The following is a 14,717-nucleotide window of genomic DNA, read 5'->3' on the forward strand; positions in this document are numbered from 1 at the left end:
TAGCTGAAGCCACAGCTTCTCCTTACATGTGAAAACTGTCCAAAATTCCTCCTCCTGCTAATCCCCCCCTCCCCTTCTTGCTTCTTCTGTTAATCTCTTTCCCTTTATTTTCCATCTCTGTTTCCTAAGGAAAAATCTTATGCAGGCATGCTCTGTGTTTCACAGTCCTTCTTCTCTTCTTCCTGACAATCTTAGCCCATTTCTAGAGAGGCAGCGAACAGGGATCCTGGCAATACTAACTTATCCCAGGTTACAGGAGAACCTGGACGTAGCCAATGGGCTCTGGATGTGCTCCCACCAAAATAAATAAATAAATAAATAAATAAATAAATGCAACTCTCTGTGGTGTAAGCCAACACCTTAGCAGGTGCCAAGGTCTCAACTGAGCAGTGAGAGAAACAAGGCGTGACATGAGCAACCCAGGGAGCTGCATCCTCACTTGCAAGGCAGAGGGCTGCCCCTGCATACAAGGGCTAATTTCACCCCTCCAACACTCCTTGTTTGCCTGAGGATTAGGGAGCTTCTTTTTTTAGGCAGTATGTCCTTGTCCTACGGAAAGAATCCCTCACGGTGCAGAAATCCTCTTTGCCTGGGTCCCTACGAGCAATGGTGAAAAACAACTAGAAAGCTGAAGTAGTAAATGTAATTACACTAATCTAACAAGTATGAATTATCTGAAATAACATGCCTTGGTAAGAAATCCGAGTCAAGCTCTTTTTTTTAGCTTTATTGTCTTCCTGCCCCACATCATTTCCTTCTCTGAGCCCAAGTCTGCATTTAAAAATGAGCCAGCTTCAAACGTCACCTGCAGGTGCCAGGTGCTCAGTAGCTCTGTCTTTGATTTATTTTAAGACCATATATTTATTAACAGCTTAACACCACACTCTTTACTTTAAAAAATACCATTGTGTAATGCAAACACATCTTGTTTTAGAAATGAGCTTTTTCTCTGACACCACTTAGCACGGGTTTTTTTTTCCAGGAGAGAGGCCTTAATGCATCGCTTTTCAAGGCTGGCAGACACGATACTGTACAAAGCCACCTTCAGAAGCCTGCTCATCTTAGCACTCAGGCGCTATTCAACTATTTAGATTAAGAAGAAGAAAATGAGAAAGGCTAGCAGACATAAGGAGTGCAGACTGTTTGCCTGTTTGCTAACTGAAGTGTGCTCTTCGTTTATCGAGCGCGATGTAGAATAGCCAAGCCAGCACCAAGGGAGAAGCCAAACCTGTACAAGGGCCTCACTCACACCTGGCAGTGGCCACAGAGAGGTCAGGAAATGCTGCTCAGTGGTGTGCAGGCATGGAAAAGGAGAATGTGTTTTGGGGGGTAAATTACTAGAAAGAAAAGGGTTTGGGGAGTGGGAAGGACACGGTAACTTAGCGGTCATCTAGTCCTCTCATACTTTACGAACGTTGTCATACTGTGGCAGCAGTGCATTCTCGGGGAAAGTGCTTATGCTTTCAGGATAAACCTCTCCCAACACCCTTTAGCTAGAAATTATTGTCTAGATACCTTCATGACCAGTTATCAGCCTACCAGGCAGGTTTCCCTGCTTCTCTCCTGGTGGGGAAGGCTAGTTTCCCCTGCACTAACAGACAGGCCAGAGGCATTTGTGCCTGGGCCCATTCTCCTCCATGCCCCAAAGCAACTAGGACCCCAAGTCATTGCTGTGGGGGCTTCCCAGCTTGCTTGTGTCTTCCCAGCTTGCTTGTGTCTTCCATGGGGTGAAGCCAAAGGTCGGTGGTTGTGCGCCCTGGGAAAGAGCACAAGGTAGACAAGGGAGCTCAGCCTGCTTGGATGGTCACAGAGAGCCGAGCCTGGTGCAGTGTCCCCTGATGGAAACCGGTCCCTGAAGCAGACTGTATGTATCACCTCATCCGAGCTACCCAGCTTGCTTCGGGAGGAGAAGATGGGAGTAAATCATGTATGTGCAAATGTAGGCTGCCTGGGACCGGGATGCGGGAGCTGTCACTGTAGCTGTCAATCCTGAGCGTGTTTCCTGGGCAAGCAGGATCTCTGGCTTTCTGTCCCTGCATTCGCACTGCCTTTCCCAGCTGGGACAAGAAAACGTCAAATTTCCAAGCAAAATAACAAAACTCTCTAAGTTTTCTACACTTTTGCTTCTTAAGATGTCTGGAGCTCTTGCTTTCCATTCTGCAGAGGGATTTGTAGAGTCTCGTGGATTCCTAAGGTCTAGTAAGACCTTAGTTTTTTTAGTTTGCTCTACTGCTTCCAGCCTTTAACAGTTTCTCCCCCCACTTTACCAGCCACCTGTTTCCTCGAGGATTAAAATATTGAGAAGGACTGACACTGACACACACAGACGCTGTGACCCTGTAAAAGTACTGTTTTAGAGGATATCAGGCAAAGAGTCCTTACATCCAATTGCAGGCTGTTAAGCTTATCTGCTTTTGTAAATTGACGGTTTCCTTGTCTGACTTTTCCTTTCATTTCCAAAAGAGCTTCTGGAACAGCCATCAAGTGAGACAAAGCTTAAGCAAGACATCTCCCTTGCTTTAGCTATTCATAGTGCCTATTTTCTCAACATGTAGATGGAAAATCAGGCTTGGGTCACAGCAACACTGAAATTGGCATAGCTTTTGCAATATTTCCTAAGGTCACCATTTTTTCTTCTGATTTCAGAGAAAGAAAAAAAAAAAGGTTAACACTATTTTATGTTCATTCTAATGATTTTTGAAAGCTTTCAATGAGCACAAGAATTACTCTAACTAAGAATCAAGAACTGTTAAGGAAGATGAGGTTTCTATAAAGCCCTTCAAAAAATTGTTTTCCATTCCCTGAATGCCTCTGCTAATAGCACAGACATATGAGTGTTCTCTTCTATTAAGACATAAGTCTTCCATTACCCAGTCTGCTTACAACTGCACAAAACTGAACTGTGAGTTTAATTACCAGCACGCCCAGAATAGCAAAACAGTGTAAGAGCTGCAGTTTGGGGTGGGCTGGGGGGGTGTATTCCCCCCCCCCTTTTTTTTTGTTTGGTTATATTGATTATGAAGAACCCCCAAAAGCTGTATTTTTTTCCTTTCCTTTCCTTTCCTTTCCTTTCCTTTCCTTTCCTTTCCTTTCCTTTCCTTTCCTTTCCTTTCCTTTCCTTTCCTTTCCTTTCCTTTCCTTTCCTTTCCTTTCCTTTCCTTTCCTTTCCTTTCCTTTCCTTTCCTTTCCTTTCCTTTCCTTTCCTTTCCTTTCCTTTCCTTTCCTTTCCTTTCCTTTCCTTTCCTTTCCTTTCCTTTCCTTTCCTTTCCTTTCCTTTCCTTTCCTTTCCTTTCCTTTCCTTTCCTTTCTTTCCTTTCCTTTCCTTTCCTTTCCTTTCCTTTCCTTTCCTTTCCTTTCCTTTCCTTTCCTTTCCTTTCCTTTCCTTTCCTTTCCTTTCCTTTCCTTTCCTTTCCTTTCCTTTCCTTTCCTTTCCTTTCCTTTCCTTTCCTTTCCTTTCCTTTCCTTTCCTTTCCTTGTGAAATGACACAGGACATGATATGAAGAGGACAACCCCTCAGTCACTGAAGGCATCTCTTTCCCATCATGTTATATCTTGTCTTCCATAAACCTGTCACACTCCATTTTGGTGTTATTTGGACTTCCTAGACTGTTTGAAAAAGATGACTTGCAGTTACTAGAAAGCAACAGTTCCCACCCTCAACGTATTAGTGATCCCTTGTGCATGTGCCAGCGTTGTGTGTAATCCAGCTTAGCTCATTTCACTCCCAGCTGTTTCTCCCTCCCTCTGCACTGATGCCTTTAGAGAGAGCACTGTCACTTCACATTGTGCTGCGCTTGCCAGGATTATGATTTGTCACGGTGGGCCTCATTTTGGTATTGCAAGTGACCCAGTGCTGCGTGTAGCGTTTCAAAGGGTGCCTCTATAGGTAATTTCTGTCTCTGAGAGTCCCTTTCCTGTCTGACGGAATGGCTATGACACAGCTTCGTCACGCTTGTGCCCCACCAGTAGTCTGATCATCATGTAACTGGCATGCTCCGATGCATTTCCAGGTGATAGCAAGGATTATCGCTGCTGGTTCTCAAGAGCATAATCTTAGCACTTTAAGCTATTGAAACTCATGCAGTATCATCACTCTCATCTTCTCAGATAACTCAGTTCTAATTCTTCTGCCAAAATCATTAATAAAAAGGTAACTGAATAGACTATCACGGTCAGCACCCACTGTCTCTTTCTTTCATCCTCAGGAATCAGGTATTCTTCAGCACCCCAAACCAAATATTAGTAAGTCTGTTTTCCTCATTTTGCTGTTTTAATATGACTTTCCTTCTCAATTTTAACACTTCCCTTCCTAGATGTGAATAATAATAATAATAATAATAATAATAATAATAATAATAATAATATAAAGGAAGAAAGAGAGAGAAAGGAGGGGAGGAAGGAAGGAAGGAAGGAAGGAAGGAAGGAAGGAAGGAAGGAAGGAAGGAAGGGAGGGAGGGAGGGAGGGATGGAGGGAGGGAGGAAGGAAGGAAGGAAGGAAGGAAGGAAGGAAGGAAGGAAGGAAGGAAGGAAGGAAGGAAGGAAGGAAGGAAGGAAGGAAGGAAGGAAAGAGGGAGAAAAAACACAACCAGCAATAGAAATACAGAAATTTAGAATTGCAAAGAAAATATCAAGTTGTATGATACTCCTGGATATGCCATCTCTACGGTTACAGTTACCTCTTGCTATCAGCTTCTTGCTGCCTGCAATGATTGAGCAATATCCAAGGGCAGAGAGGGGAAGATTTGTCATGGTAGGAAGAGGCTTGGGGAGAGCAGGGAATTGTGAAACATGGACATTCAAAAAAAATTAAGTCATTTCCATAGGTGAGACTCCAAAAACACCAATAAATTATGAAGTCAGTCACCAAGATCTGGTTCTTAGGAAGCGGATCCTATATGGAAGAATATAGCAGTTCTTCAAAGATTGTACATAATAACTGCCTATAAATTGGAAAAAAAAAAAAAAAGAAAAAAAGAAAAAAAAAGGAAAAAAAAAGAAAAAAAGAAAAAATAAGAAAAAAAAAGAAAAACCCATCTAAAATGGCCAAACAGTGCCATCTGGGGACTGCTGCTGTAAGAACAGGATATGAAGAAGGCAGTAAAGTTAACCAAGGATTAGCTTTTCCCACTCAGAATAAACAGAACTTCGTTCTGTGGGAGGTTTCATTTGATCTGCATGGGGCCAGTCCTGGAGTCAGGTACTGACTGGAGCACTCTGCTGAATTAGCGGTCAGAGCTGCTGCAGGAAAGGCATACCAATACACCTCTGGATGCAAGGCAGCAGTCAGCAGCAGCTCTGTTCTGTTTTCTCAGTACGAGGAATTTATTTCATTTGAAGACTGTACAGAAGAGAAGAAGTCAAGGGAAGGACGATATGACATAGCACCAAGGGAGAAACTCTTTCAGAAATTTACATTTTATTACGCTACCAAATAGGAGTCTATTTTTTTATTTGTGCCACCAGAGCACAGTGTTCCTGCATCTAAATCAAATATTCTTTTAAAAGTCCAAGAGATATTTTTTTAAGGGCTGTATTGGAATAACAGTAGCTGACAGGTACCTGCACTTGCTGAAAAATTAAGTGTCTGCTGAGAAGAAGATTCTGCTAGAAATCCTGCACTGTTTTGTCTCTGCTGGGAGATGCTGCAATGAGGGAGGGCACAATGAATGCATCCACTTCTTGCACAAGGCACATGTTGTTATATCAGTGTCTTGTTCTACGCAGAGGTGGGACTCGGTGAGCCCATCCATCTAGCTGTTTACACAGACAGCAAGAACATGCTTGTTTTCCAGACCGGCACGGCTGACACAGGAACAGAAATCTCTTGGAAGGACAGTTGTGTTTTTTAGGGCTGGCATGGGCAAAGGACAGTGTAGGACCAAGTGCCTGGTGGTGCAGCTGGTGGGTCAGGTGGAGGGCCCGTTGATGCCATGGAAAGAGCGCAAGCTTGACTACTGCCTGAGGAACCCAGGGCAGGCTTCAGGCTTCTCAGCAGAGTGTGGAAACCCCAGATATGGACCAGATCTGCTGAGCTGATCTACAAACACAAGGCAGAGTGGTTGCTCTTATTCTGAAGGAGTTTTATGTACAAAAAGGAGTAGAAAAATAGCAGACAGTACATTTTGGCATCTACTTCACAGGCCTTGGACTTCTTCGAAAGCTTATGAGTATTATGTTAAGACTTTCAGCCTAACCTAGATCAAAGAGGAAAGAGGAACCAGAGGACATGGCCTTCTGCAGGAAGCTGTAGAAGAAATGCAGGCTTTTTATTTGTTTGATTTCCTCTCCGGTAGTTCAAACGGACTACAAGATGGAGAACCAGGCTAAATTGTGTAAAACCAGTGACAAAACTGGGCTGCATCAGAAGTTTGTGCAATGTCTGGCTACCCATCTGTTGTATTTCAACATCTTCAAGCTTTCAGAATGTTCAGTACAAGTATTCCCTTCTGTTATATTTATAGAATTTATATTGCATGATATTTATTCTGTTTAATATTTATGTTGCATTCATTTCAATTCACCTGCTGCACTACACAGTTTATTTTGCATACGTGACTCCTAATTTCAGTTCCTCTGAAATGCCTGGCTTCTGATGAGCTAAAAAGTGGAAGGCAGTTCTTGTTGAGACCTGAGGCTCAGAAATCTGCTTAAACAACAGCATGTGGTCTGTCCCCTTGTAAACCTTCTTGACTTTTAGGGTCACCATAGAGCTGATGTTATGCTGCTGGGTCTGGAGGGAAACCATAGGCACCAAACTCCTTTCTGCTTACCTATACAAGAGAAGCAGAACAAAACATCCAAACATTACTGCTGGAGTGAACCCTGTCTTTAAGCCAGCTCTGTTGCATCCCTGGCTCTGACCTGTGCTTTCCTGTGCATACCTTTCCCCTATCTCTGCTTCACTGTGTTTCCCCAGCAGGCCAGAGTCTCCCTGTGTGCAGCTTTTGCTGCCTTCCTGCCTCCCACAAACCATGCAGGCTACTCAGCAACTCCCCAGATGCTTCCAGACTCAGCACAGAAGCGGCCAGCTTTTGGTTTGAACTATTAACTGATATACAGATGATACTGTAATACAATTCATGTCACATCACGCATGCACCTGGTGCAGGGATCTTTCCCAGGAAAATAACCCTTTTAGAGCAAGCTCACACAGCAAGGATTTGAAGTAGGCCAGAAAGCACAATGTTCAGTCCAGGGGGACAATGACTGGTAACAGTGGAGGCGGCTTGAAAGGCATCACAAGAGACCACCACGGGAGAAGGCATTACTCCTAGATTACAGGCTGACACATAGGCAGTGGCAGCTCGCACCACGATTTTGGCACAAAGAGCAAATCCATTCTTTTCTCTGAGAAGCAATCCATTTCCTACACTCTTGCATCTCCCCAGTCAGTCTGAACAAGTGAATATAAGCCACATCGTCAGGCGATACTTTGGCTGTCTCGCCTGCTAGGCCACACAGGTCTCCAGGCAGCCCTGAAGACATCATGAGCCTTTCTGGGACAACGTTTGCTTAGGACAGGCACCACACAACCTGCTTCTGAGGAAAGCTCATTGTCAGTGAGACAGAAGTGGGGGCACGGTAAGAGAGCTCCCTCCCAGCACCCAATATGTCTGCCCAGCGGCAGCCAGGCCGCCCTCAATCCTTGGGGACAGTTTTTTGTAGCGTCCTCACTCGGGCTGAACTGAGGGTCTGTGGGTGCATGCCCTCAGCCCATGTGGGCTCTCAGACAGCCTCCCTCCTGCCCCTGGCTTCAGGGGCAGCCTGTCTCACCCCCCAGACAGGGGCAGCCGCTCCTGAAGACGGTGTCTTCTGCTGATGGATCTTCTTTGCTTGCTGGAGTTGGAGAGCCTGTGTAATGCGAGTGTACGAGGGGAACCTGACTGGTAACAAAGTTCAAAATGGGGCCCAACATGAAGTGCTAAAAAAATCACCATCTCTTTCATTCAGTTCTTCAGATTAAGAAGAAGTCTGTACTCACTTCATTTAGGAGTTAAAGCACTGACATTTATGAATGCCAGAAAGCCTGGAAGTAGGGCAGAGGGAGAACCATTACCATAACAACAGAATGTCATAAATCCCAAATCTAGTTACAGTTAGATCTGATGCTAGCTGGGGAGAAGGGTGAAGAAGTGGTGTCATTGTTAGACCATAATCTAACCCTCCTCCTCCTCTGCTGGCACAGGTTCCTCTGACTTTTCATCAGGCATTTGAATTATTTCTGCTTGGCACCTGAAACAAATGCCATCCTTACTTAAGATTGTTTGTGAAATGCAGGAAGCAGCAGTGACCCAAATCAGCATATTTTTCTCCTCATGCTGTTTTGGGGCACCACTCAAGTACACTGTTCCTGCTACCTGCTTGGCAGCCTGTCATCTTCTGTTGAAACCAATTTTCCATGCAAGGGTTTTGTATGCAAGAGAGCTCGGTTCACAGCTGGGTGTCAGACGGTACAAGAACTGTCCTTGACTGCATAGTCAAGCCAATAATGCTCTGCAGGAGCCACCGCATTTCAGGACCACAGCTGAAAGCCAAGAAGACACCTCTGAGCAATGCAGAGGGGTGTGCGGGTGCATCAGCACAGGCAGGTTTTCCCAGTTCCTGGCTGTGCCCAATCCACCAGCATGCGGAGAGCAGCAAGGACAGTGCTTCACCAAAGCAAACAGCCATGGTGGTAGCTTTCTGCCCTTGCAGATATGAGGCTGTTTTCATTCTGAGAGCATTGCACATACAGAGAGTAAGTGCCCTCTCAGGGCTGAAGTGAAGCAGTTTTGGGGAGCTATCCCAGCTGCAGTGGTAACGCAGACATTTATTTTCAAAAGCCAAGAACGAGTCACCATTTATTTATAGGTGGCTTCTCTTTGCTCACTGCTGTATTGCTGGTAGCCAGGTGACATTTACTAAAACAATTTGGCTTTTGTGATTTAATATATTTATATAAATATATATATGTATTTCTGCCTTTACTTGTCCCATGTGAAATGCTGTGTTCTGGGCATGACAGTAGCTTTTGCACTCCTAAGACAGTTTCTGTGAGTCTGCTGGGAAACTGCTGCATCTCACAGCTTTGTAGCTTGTCTTTATCTCTCATCTACTCAACTCCTATATTTCAAGGGGGAAAAAAAATAAAAAAGCACCTGTGAGGCTGTCAAGTGGGAAATAACCTTGGCATATTGTCCAGATCACCAGTAATGCTGCACTTGGTCTGCCAAGGCTGAGGGAATGGTGTTCCCGTACCCCGGGGTGCACTCAGGGAATACTCCCTCTTCTGGAGCTGTTGTTTACCTCTCTTCTACTCATCAAAACAGGGGCTCTTACAAAAGGCCTGGTTATCATTGAGGTCCATTTCTAGATAAATACCCTGCACTTCTGAGATCCTATGGTGACAGTAGCTGCAGGTAACCAGCAAACAAGGCGCACTTCAAGGCAGGCTTGTGTTTTTATCCAGCTGTACTGCATCTCCCTCCCTCCCTGATCCACAGCAGCTCGCTGATCCACGGCAGGTGTACCCGAGGTGGCAGTGTCATGTAAGGTGCTGCCTTCCTACATCAGGATCAGTCCAGGAACCCGTGTGTGGTTTTTGTTTCTGTGCCACTCAATCCTAGAAATCTATTTAAAAGGGGAAGGAAAAAGCCTCTTTATTCCCATCAGCAGAAAGGAGATTTGGGGAGCTACTAGGTAACAGCTGTGAGGGGGTGGTGAGGAGTTACTGCGTTCATAGGACTGTTTTTAACAGCTGCTTGGCATGTAGTGCCTGCTTGCAACAGCGGAACATGAGCATCAGCCCTGCTCCCTGGGGCTTCCCGTGATTAATCCGCACACCAGGATCCAGAGCAGAGCTAAAGACGTGTCAAACAGCTTTAAGCTCTTCCTATACGATGAATAGGAACTAACAGGCAGTTCGTCTCGGGGACTATCATGCTATGGGTACTGTGCTAGCCTATTTGGGGCCCTCACAGAAAGCTCTGGGGCACAAACTGGCTGCAGTGCTCCAGGGAGACACTGCCCAGATGGAGCAGCTGTTGCTGGGTGGTCTGTGTGGTTCAGCCCTCCTTGTCTCTGGTGTGGAGAATCCCTTCTTGAGAAGGTCCCGGTTGTGTTTGTCCAATGCAGCAGCTTTCTCTGCGCTTGCCCTGCACCATGAGCAGCACCTTGGACTCGAGCTTGTGCCCGCTCACCTGCCATTCTGCAACAGCACTGCAGGCACCAGGTGAGAAACGTGATACCTTGGGCTGGCTGAAGGAAACAGTCTCCTGTTTGGTGTGGTGGTTGTAAAGCAAATCCAAATCCTGGGTCAGACACAGCCCTCATCAAGCAGGGTGAAGAGGAAGCAGTGTGTTTCCTCTGGGATTTTTTCTTCACCGGCCTGGGGAAAAGACTCCCAGCAGAAACCAATTCCCAGCAGTGAAGGAGAAGGGCTCGCATCTCTGAGAGAGAAACGCTGCTCTGCAGTGCTAATTACTGTAACACTCACCGCTGATTACCAGCTTTCTTCCACAGCTGAGCTGGGTTCAAGTGCAGCTCATGGAGCACAGCCAAACCCCTCTGAAGGAGCAGAGGACCCACCACCCACCATCTAAAGCACACCAGCTCCTTCTTGGGGTGGGGTGGGACCTGAGGAGCCCCAGCTCCACTGCCAAGGCTGGCAGTCTGCACAGAGGCAAGTGATGGTATGGATGCAGTTAAACTGGAAGAAGTAGTGGTTAAGAGTGAGTTTTTTATTTTGGACAGTATTGAGCTGAGAAAAGGAAGGATGAGAGCAGCAAAGGGAGGATCAAGAAATAGGAGTACTAAAGTATGGGGTTGGGCCTGTCCAAGGGAAACTGCCATGCAGGCCTCTGTGCCTGACCACCATGGCCTGGTGCAGGGGAACAAACCAAATCTTTTTCCTGACCATACCACGTGTGACTGACTACAGTCAGGAGGATGAGGAGGAGAGCAGGCAGCATGACCTGGCTAGCAAGGGAGCAACCAGGACAGACAGATCAAGCGTCCACACACCTAAACCCATTCCAGACCAACAGCCTCAACATCTTCCCAACACCTGCCAGACTCCTAAGGTCATGGCCTTAAATCTCCACTTTCTCCTGTGGGCACATCTGTATATGAGTGCATGGATGCTTCCCACCTCCCCATGCACTCTTGGTTCCTTGACAGCTCCAAAAACATGTGCAGGGAAGCAGGGAGAACTTCACTGTGTGAGTTGCTCATCAAAGAGCTCTGGTTAGGTTGAAGCTGTCAAATGTTTCAATGAGAGAAAATCATTCCTCTCGGGTGAAACTTCAAACTGAAGCTCTTAAAATGGATTAGAAGGAAAACATTCACCTTTGTTGAACTCAGCAGGAAATGCTGAAACATAAAGACAGAGAGGAGAGGTTTCCCTGCATTAACCAGAAGCAAGAGGAGCAGATGACCAAAAGGAAACCTGAAGTCAAAGCCAGCTTCTGAGAGAGGAGACTGATTTTAAAGTCTTTCTCCGATCAAACTGCCAGCTGAAGTGTTAGTGGCAGTAAGCACCCCTTCAAGTCACCTTCAGACATTCCTATTTTCATACCCTGTTACCCTCAATAGAACAGTGAGAGCTGCCTGAAGTCCCCTTAATGGAATCACTGCTTTGGAAAATTTCCTCTTGCATCTTTGTTGCGGTTTCTCCCACAACATTTCCCTCTGAATAGGTGATCATTTCAGTCAGAGAGTGGGCGGAAACATCTGGGCCCATCTGGCTCAATTAAAGTGCCTTGTTCCACACGCATAACCCATCATTTTCTGTTCATCTTGTTGTATTTTTCACTTTTGTCTGAAATTAGGACACACTTGGAAACGCTAATTATTTCATGAACCGTCTAACATCAGACTTAATACATCTTGTATTTGTTATGCAGTACCCTTACTTTCAGTTCCTTTGTCCACCGACAGCAACATCAGGCTGCTTGCCTTATCTCATTTCACAGCCACTAAAGCCCTCCCTGCAGTAAAACAGGCGATGCAGCAGGCAACGTCCTCTGCATATTCCAGCCAGTCTGCTGGCAGATGAGGTCTCTGTGTGCTCCAGAGTATCAGGGAGCTGTTCACAGGCCCTGAGATCCTGTCTGTGCTGGAGCCACGAGGGCAAACGCACCCGGACACTGCCACAGGGGCCCCAGCACTGCCATGCAGGAGGAGCTGGGGCTGGGAGGGCAGCGTGCAGGTTCCTGGTGGTGTCCTGCTGCACTTCCATAGCATCTGTCCCGAGCTCAGGGCCCCGAGAGCCCAGCTGGCACCCGGCACATCAGGGCCACCCTGCTCCCTGCAGCATGGTCAGCAAGCCCGGGAGCATCCTCAGTGCCCTGGGGCCGAAAGGTCCCTTTTGGCCTGTATGAAAATAGGGGAGATGCTGAGTGGATGTGGTATTTGCTAGGGATCAGTTTCGGAGCAGTGTAAACAGCTGATCTCCTCCTGAATTCACTTCTTTATTACACAGTTTATTAGAGGATTATTCAGACAGCTCAGCTGCATCTTATCAGCCCTTCAGTATTTACCCTGCCCTTTAGAAAAAAGGGAGAAGTGAAGCACAGAAGTTTCCAACCAAACCCTTCTGCTGGGAGGGGAGACCACTGCTAATGCCACGGAGATCCTCCCTCCTCTCCCACCCCTCAGCAGGACACACAGCGCCCCACTGACTGCCCACCCATGCCAGACCCGGGACAAGACACGGCCGGTCCTGGGGTCACAGGCAGTGCAGAGCCCAGGCATGACCAAGGGGGCATCCAGCAGCATGGGCTGGTCTTTGCTGCTGATGTCCCCGTGGTAGCTACGGGACTATGTGGGGTAGAGCTGCTAGGGAACCACTACGGCTGTCCCAGAATACCATAGCTGAAAAAAAAAAAAAAAAAAAAAGGAAAATCACTGCTATTTTGGACGACTCCAAAGCTGGAGTTGCAGAGAGGCCGATAACCAGGTAATTCACTAAAAACTGAGGGAAAGGAATTCCCAGGGAGCTTTGTGCTGTTTCACACATCCCTGAGTTAGAGATGAGGAAAACAGCAGTAGAACCAAAAACTTGAACGAGGTCGAGATAAAGTAAATTGGCTACAGTGTTAAAGATGAGCTTTGGGCAGTGGCCAATTGCTGGCTGGCTCCAGGCGTGTGTCTGAGGGTCTCTAACCAACTGTAAGACAGATTCGGGTGCGTGGACAGCGCGTGGGGCTAGGGGGAAAGTATATGTAATAGTGAAAATGGGCCCCCCCGGCACCATTTGTTATCTCAGCCACATGCAGCTTCCCCGGGCTCTCCTACGGAGGCTTCAGGAAATCTTCATTCGTGAGACCCAAGCCGTTTATGAGAGAAGGGTTTTGCTCCCATCGAACTGTAGTGACTCCTGGAAGAGTGCAGGGGCAGGTCTGGTGCTGGACAGGGGCAGGAGCAGCAGATGGATGCGTGCCTTTTCCTGCACATCGTCCAAGAGGGGACCAGCCAAAGTGAGGCAGCTTATCCCAGTTTAAGGGATACAAAGACCCCCCAGTTTTCTGTCGACCTGCAGTTCAGTTTCACATTCCTGGATGAGGCACAGTCTTTTACCAAAGCCTTCCCTGTACACTTCTGAACAAATAACAAATACTTGTGCTAGGAAAAAAAAAAAACAACCCTTTGGGATATACATTTGCATTTCGGTATCTCTCTAGTAAAGAGTAAGAAGTATTAAATGCCATTGCGGATCACAGCAACGGATTTTTTGTCCAGCCAATGCTCATCTCCCAGCAGATGCTGATCTTCCAGCATCAGGAGTAATCTTCTAATACTATTTGGATAGTACTGAAATTAAAGAACAGCGTTTATCCTTTCTTAGCTGAAGCAGCTACATTACACTTGACAGCAACAGGATTGGAAGTTGAAGCTCATCTACTTTTATTTACTGTAGACAAGATTTTGGTCATGTTAATGATGCAGTTTCCAACCATTCCTCCAGGTAAATCTCAGACTTAGCCTTTAAGGTCTTGTTGATATCAGTTCCTTGTGAATTGCTGTCACTTAGCCTGAATTTCACACCTTCTTGCACAAGAGCAAAGAGAACACATTTTATTTCAAGCTGCAAGCATCTTTCTTCAGACTGAAATATCCCTGGGCAGAACTTGATTCAGGAGCTGAGTTCAAGTACTTCGCCTGCTGACCAGATGAACTTTGTGGTGTTCATGGTGGGACAAAGGAACAATGGCAGGAGATTGGTCTTGTTTAGGATTGTACATAGTGCTTGGTAGCACAGGCAGGCACCTTGTGGGCTAGGAGGAGGTGCTCAACAACCCCACCGTGAGGTCACATCCACACACCTGGGACCCTGCACAACCCCATGCCCACTTCCTCCTCCAGCCCCTCGCTTTCCCCTGCTCTTCTCAGTCCTCCCACTTCAGAGGCACCCTTGATGCAAGTCTCCCCTCCCTGCTTCTTCCAACTCCGGTCAGACAGCAGTGAGGGAGGTGCCTTGCTCCTGTTTCAAGCAGTTGGTCACCCGTTGCCACAGGGCATCCCATGAGCTCCCGGAGGGGGAAAGCAGACAACAGCACCCCAGATCAAAACATTCACACAGAGCATTTGCATATAAAATGAACGAACACATATAAAATGATCGGTGTGATGCAGTTTTGGCTGAAGAGTAGCGTGGTACCACTCCGAAAAGTCCACGCACAGGTCCTTGTGCCAGCAGATGGCAATGGAAGAAACGCGACTCCTTCCAGTGACCAAC

Source organism: Anser anser, assembly GCF_964211835.1.
Source record: "Anser anser genome assembly, chromosome: Z".
In the NCBI taxonomy this organism is placed as follows: domain Eukaryota; kingdom Metazoa; phylum Chordata; class Aves; order Anseriformes; family Anatidae; genus Anser; species Anser anser.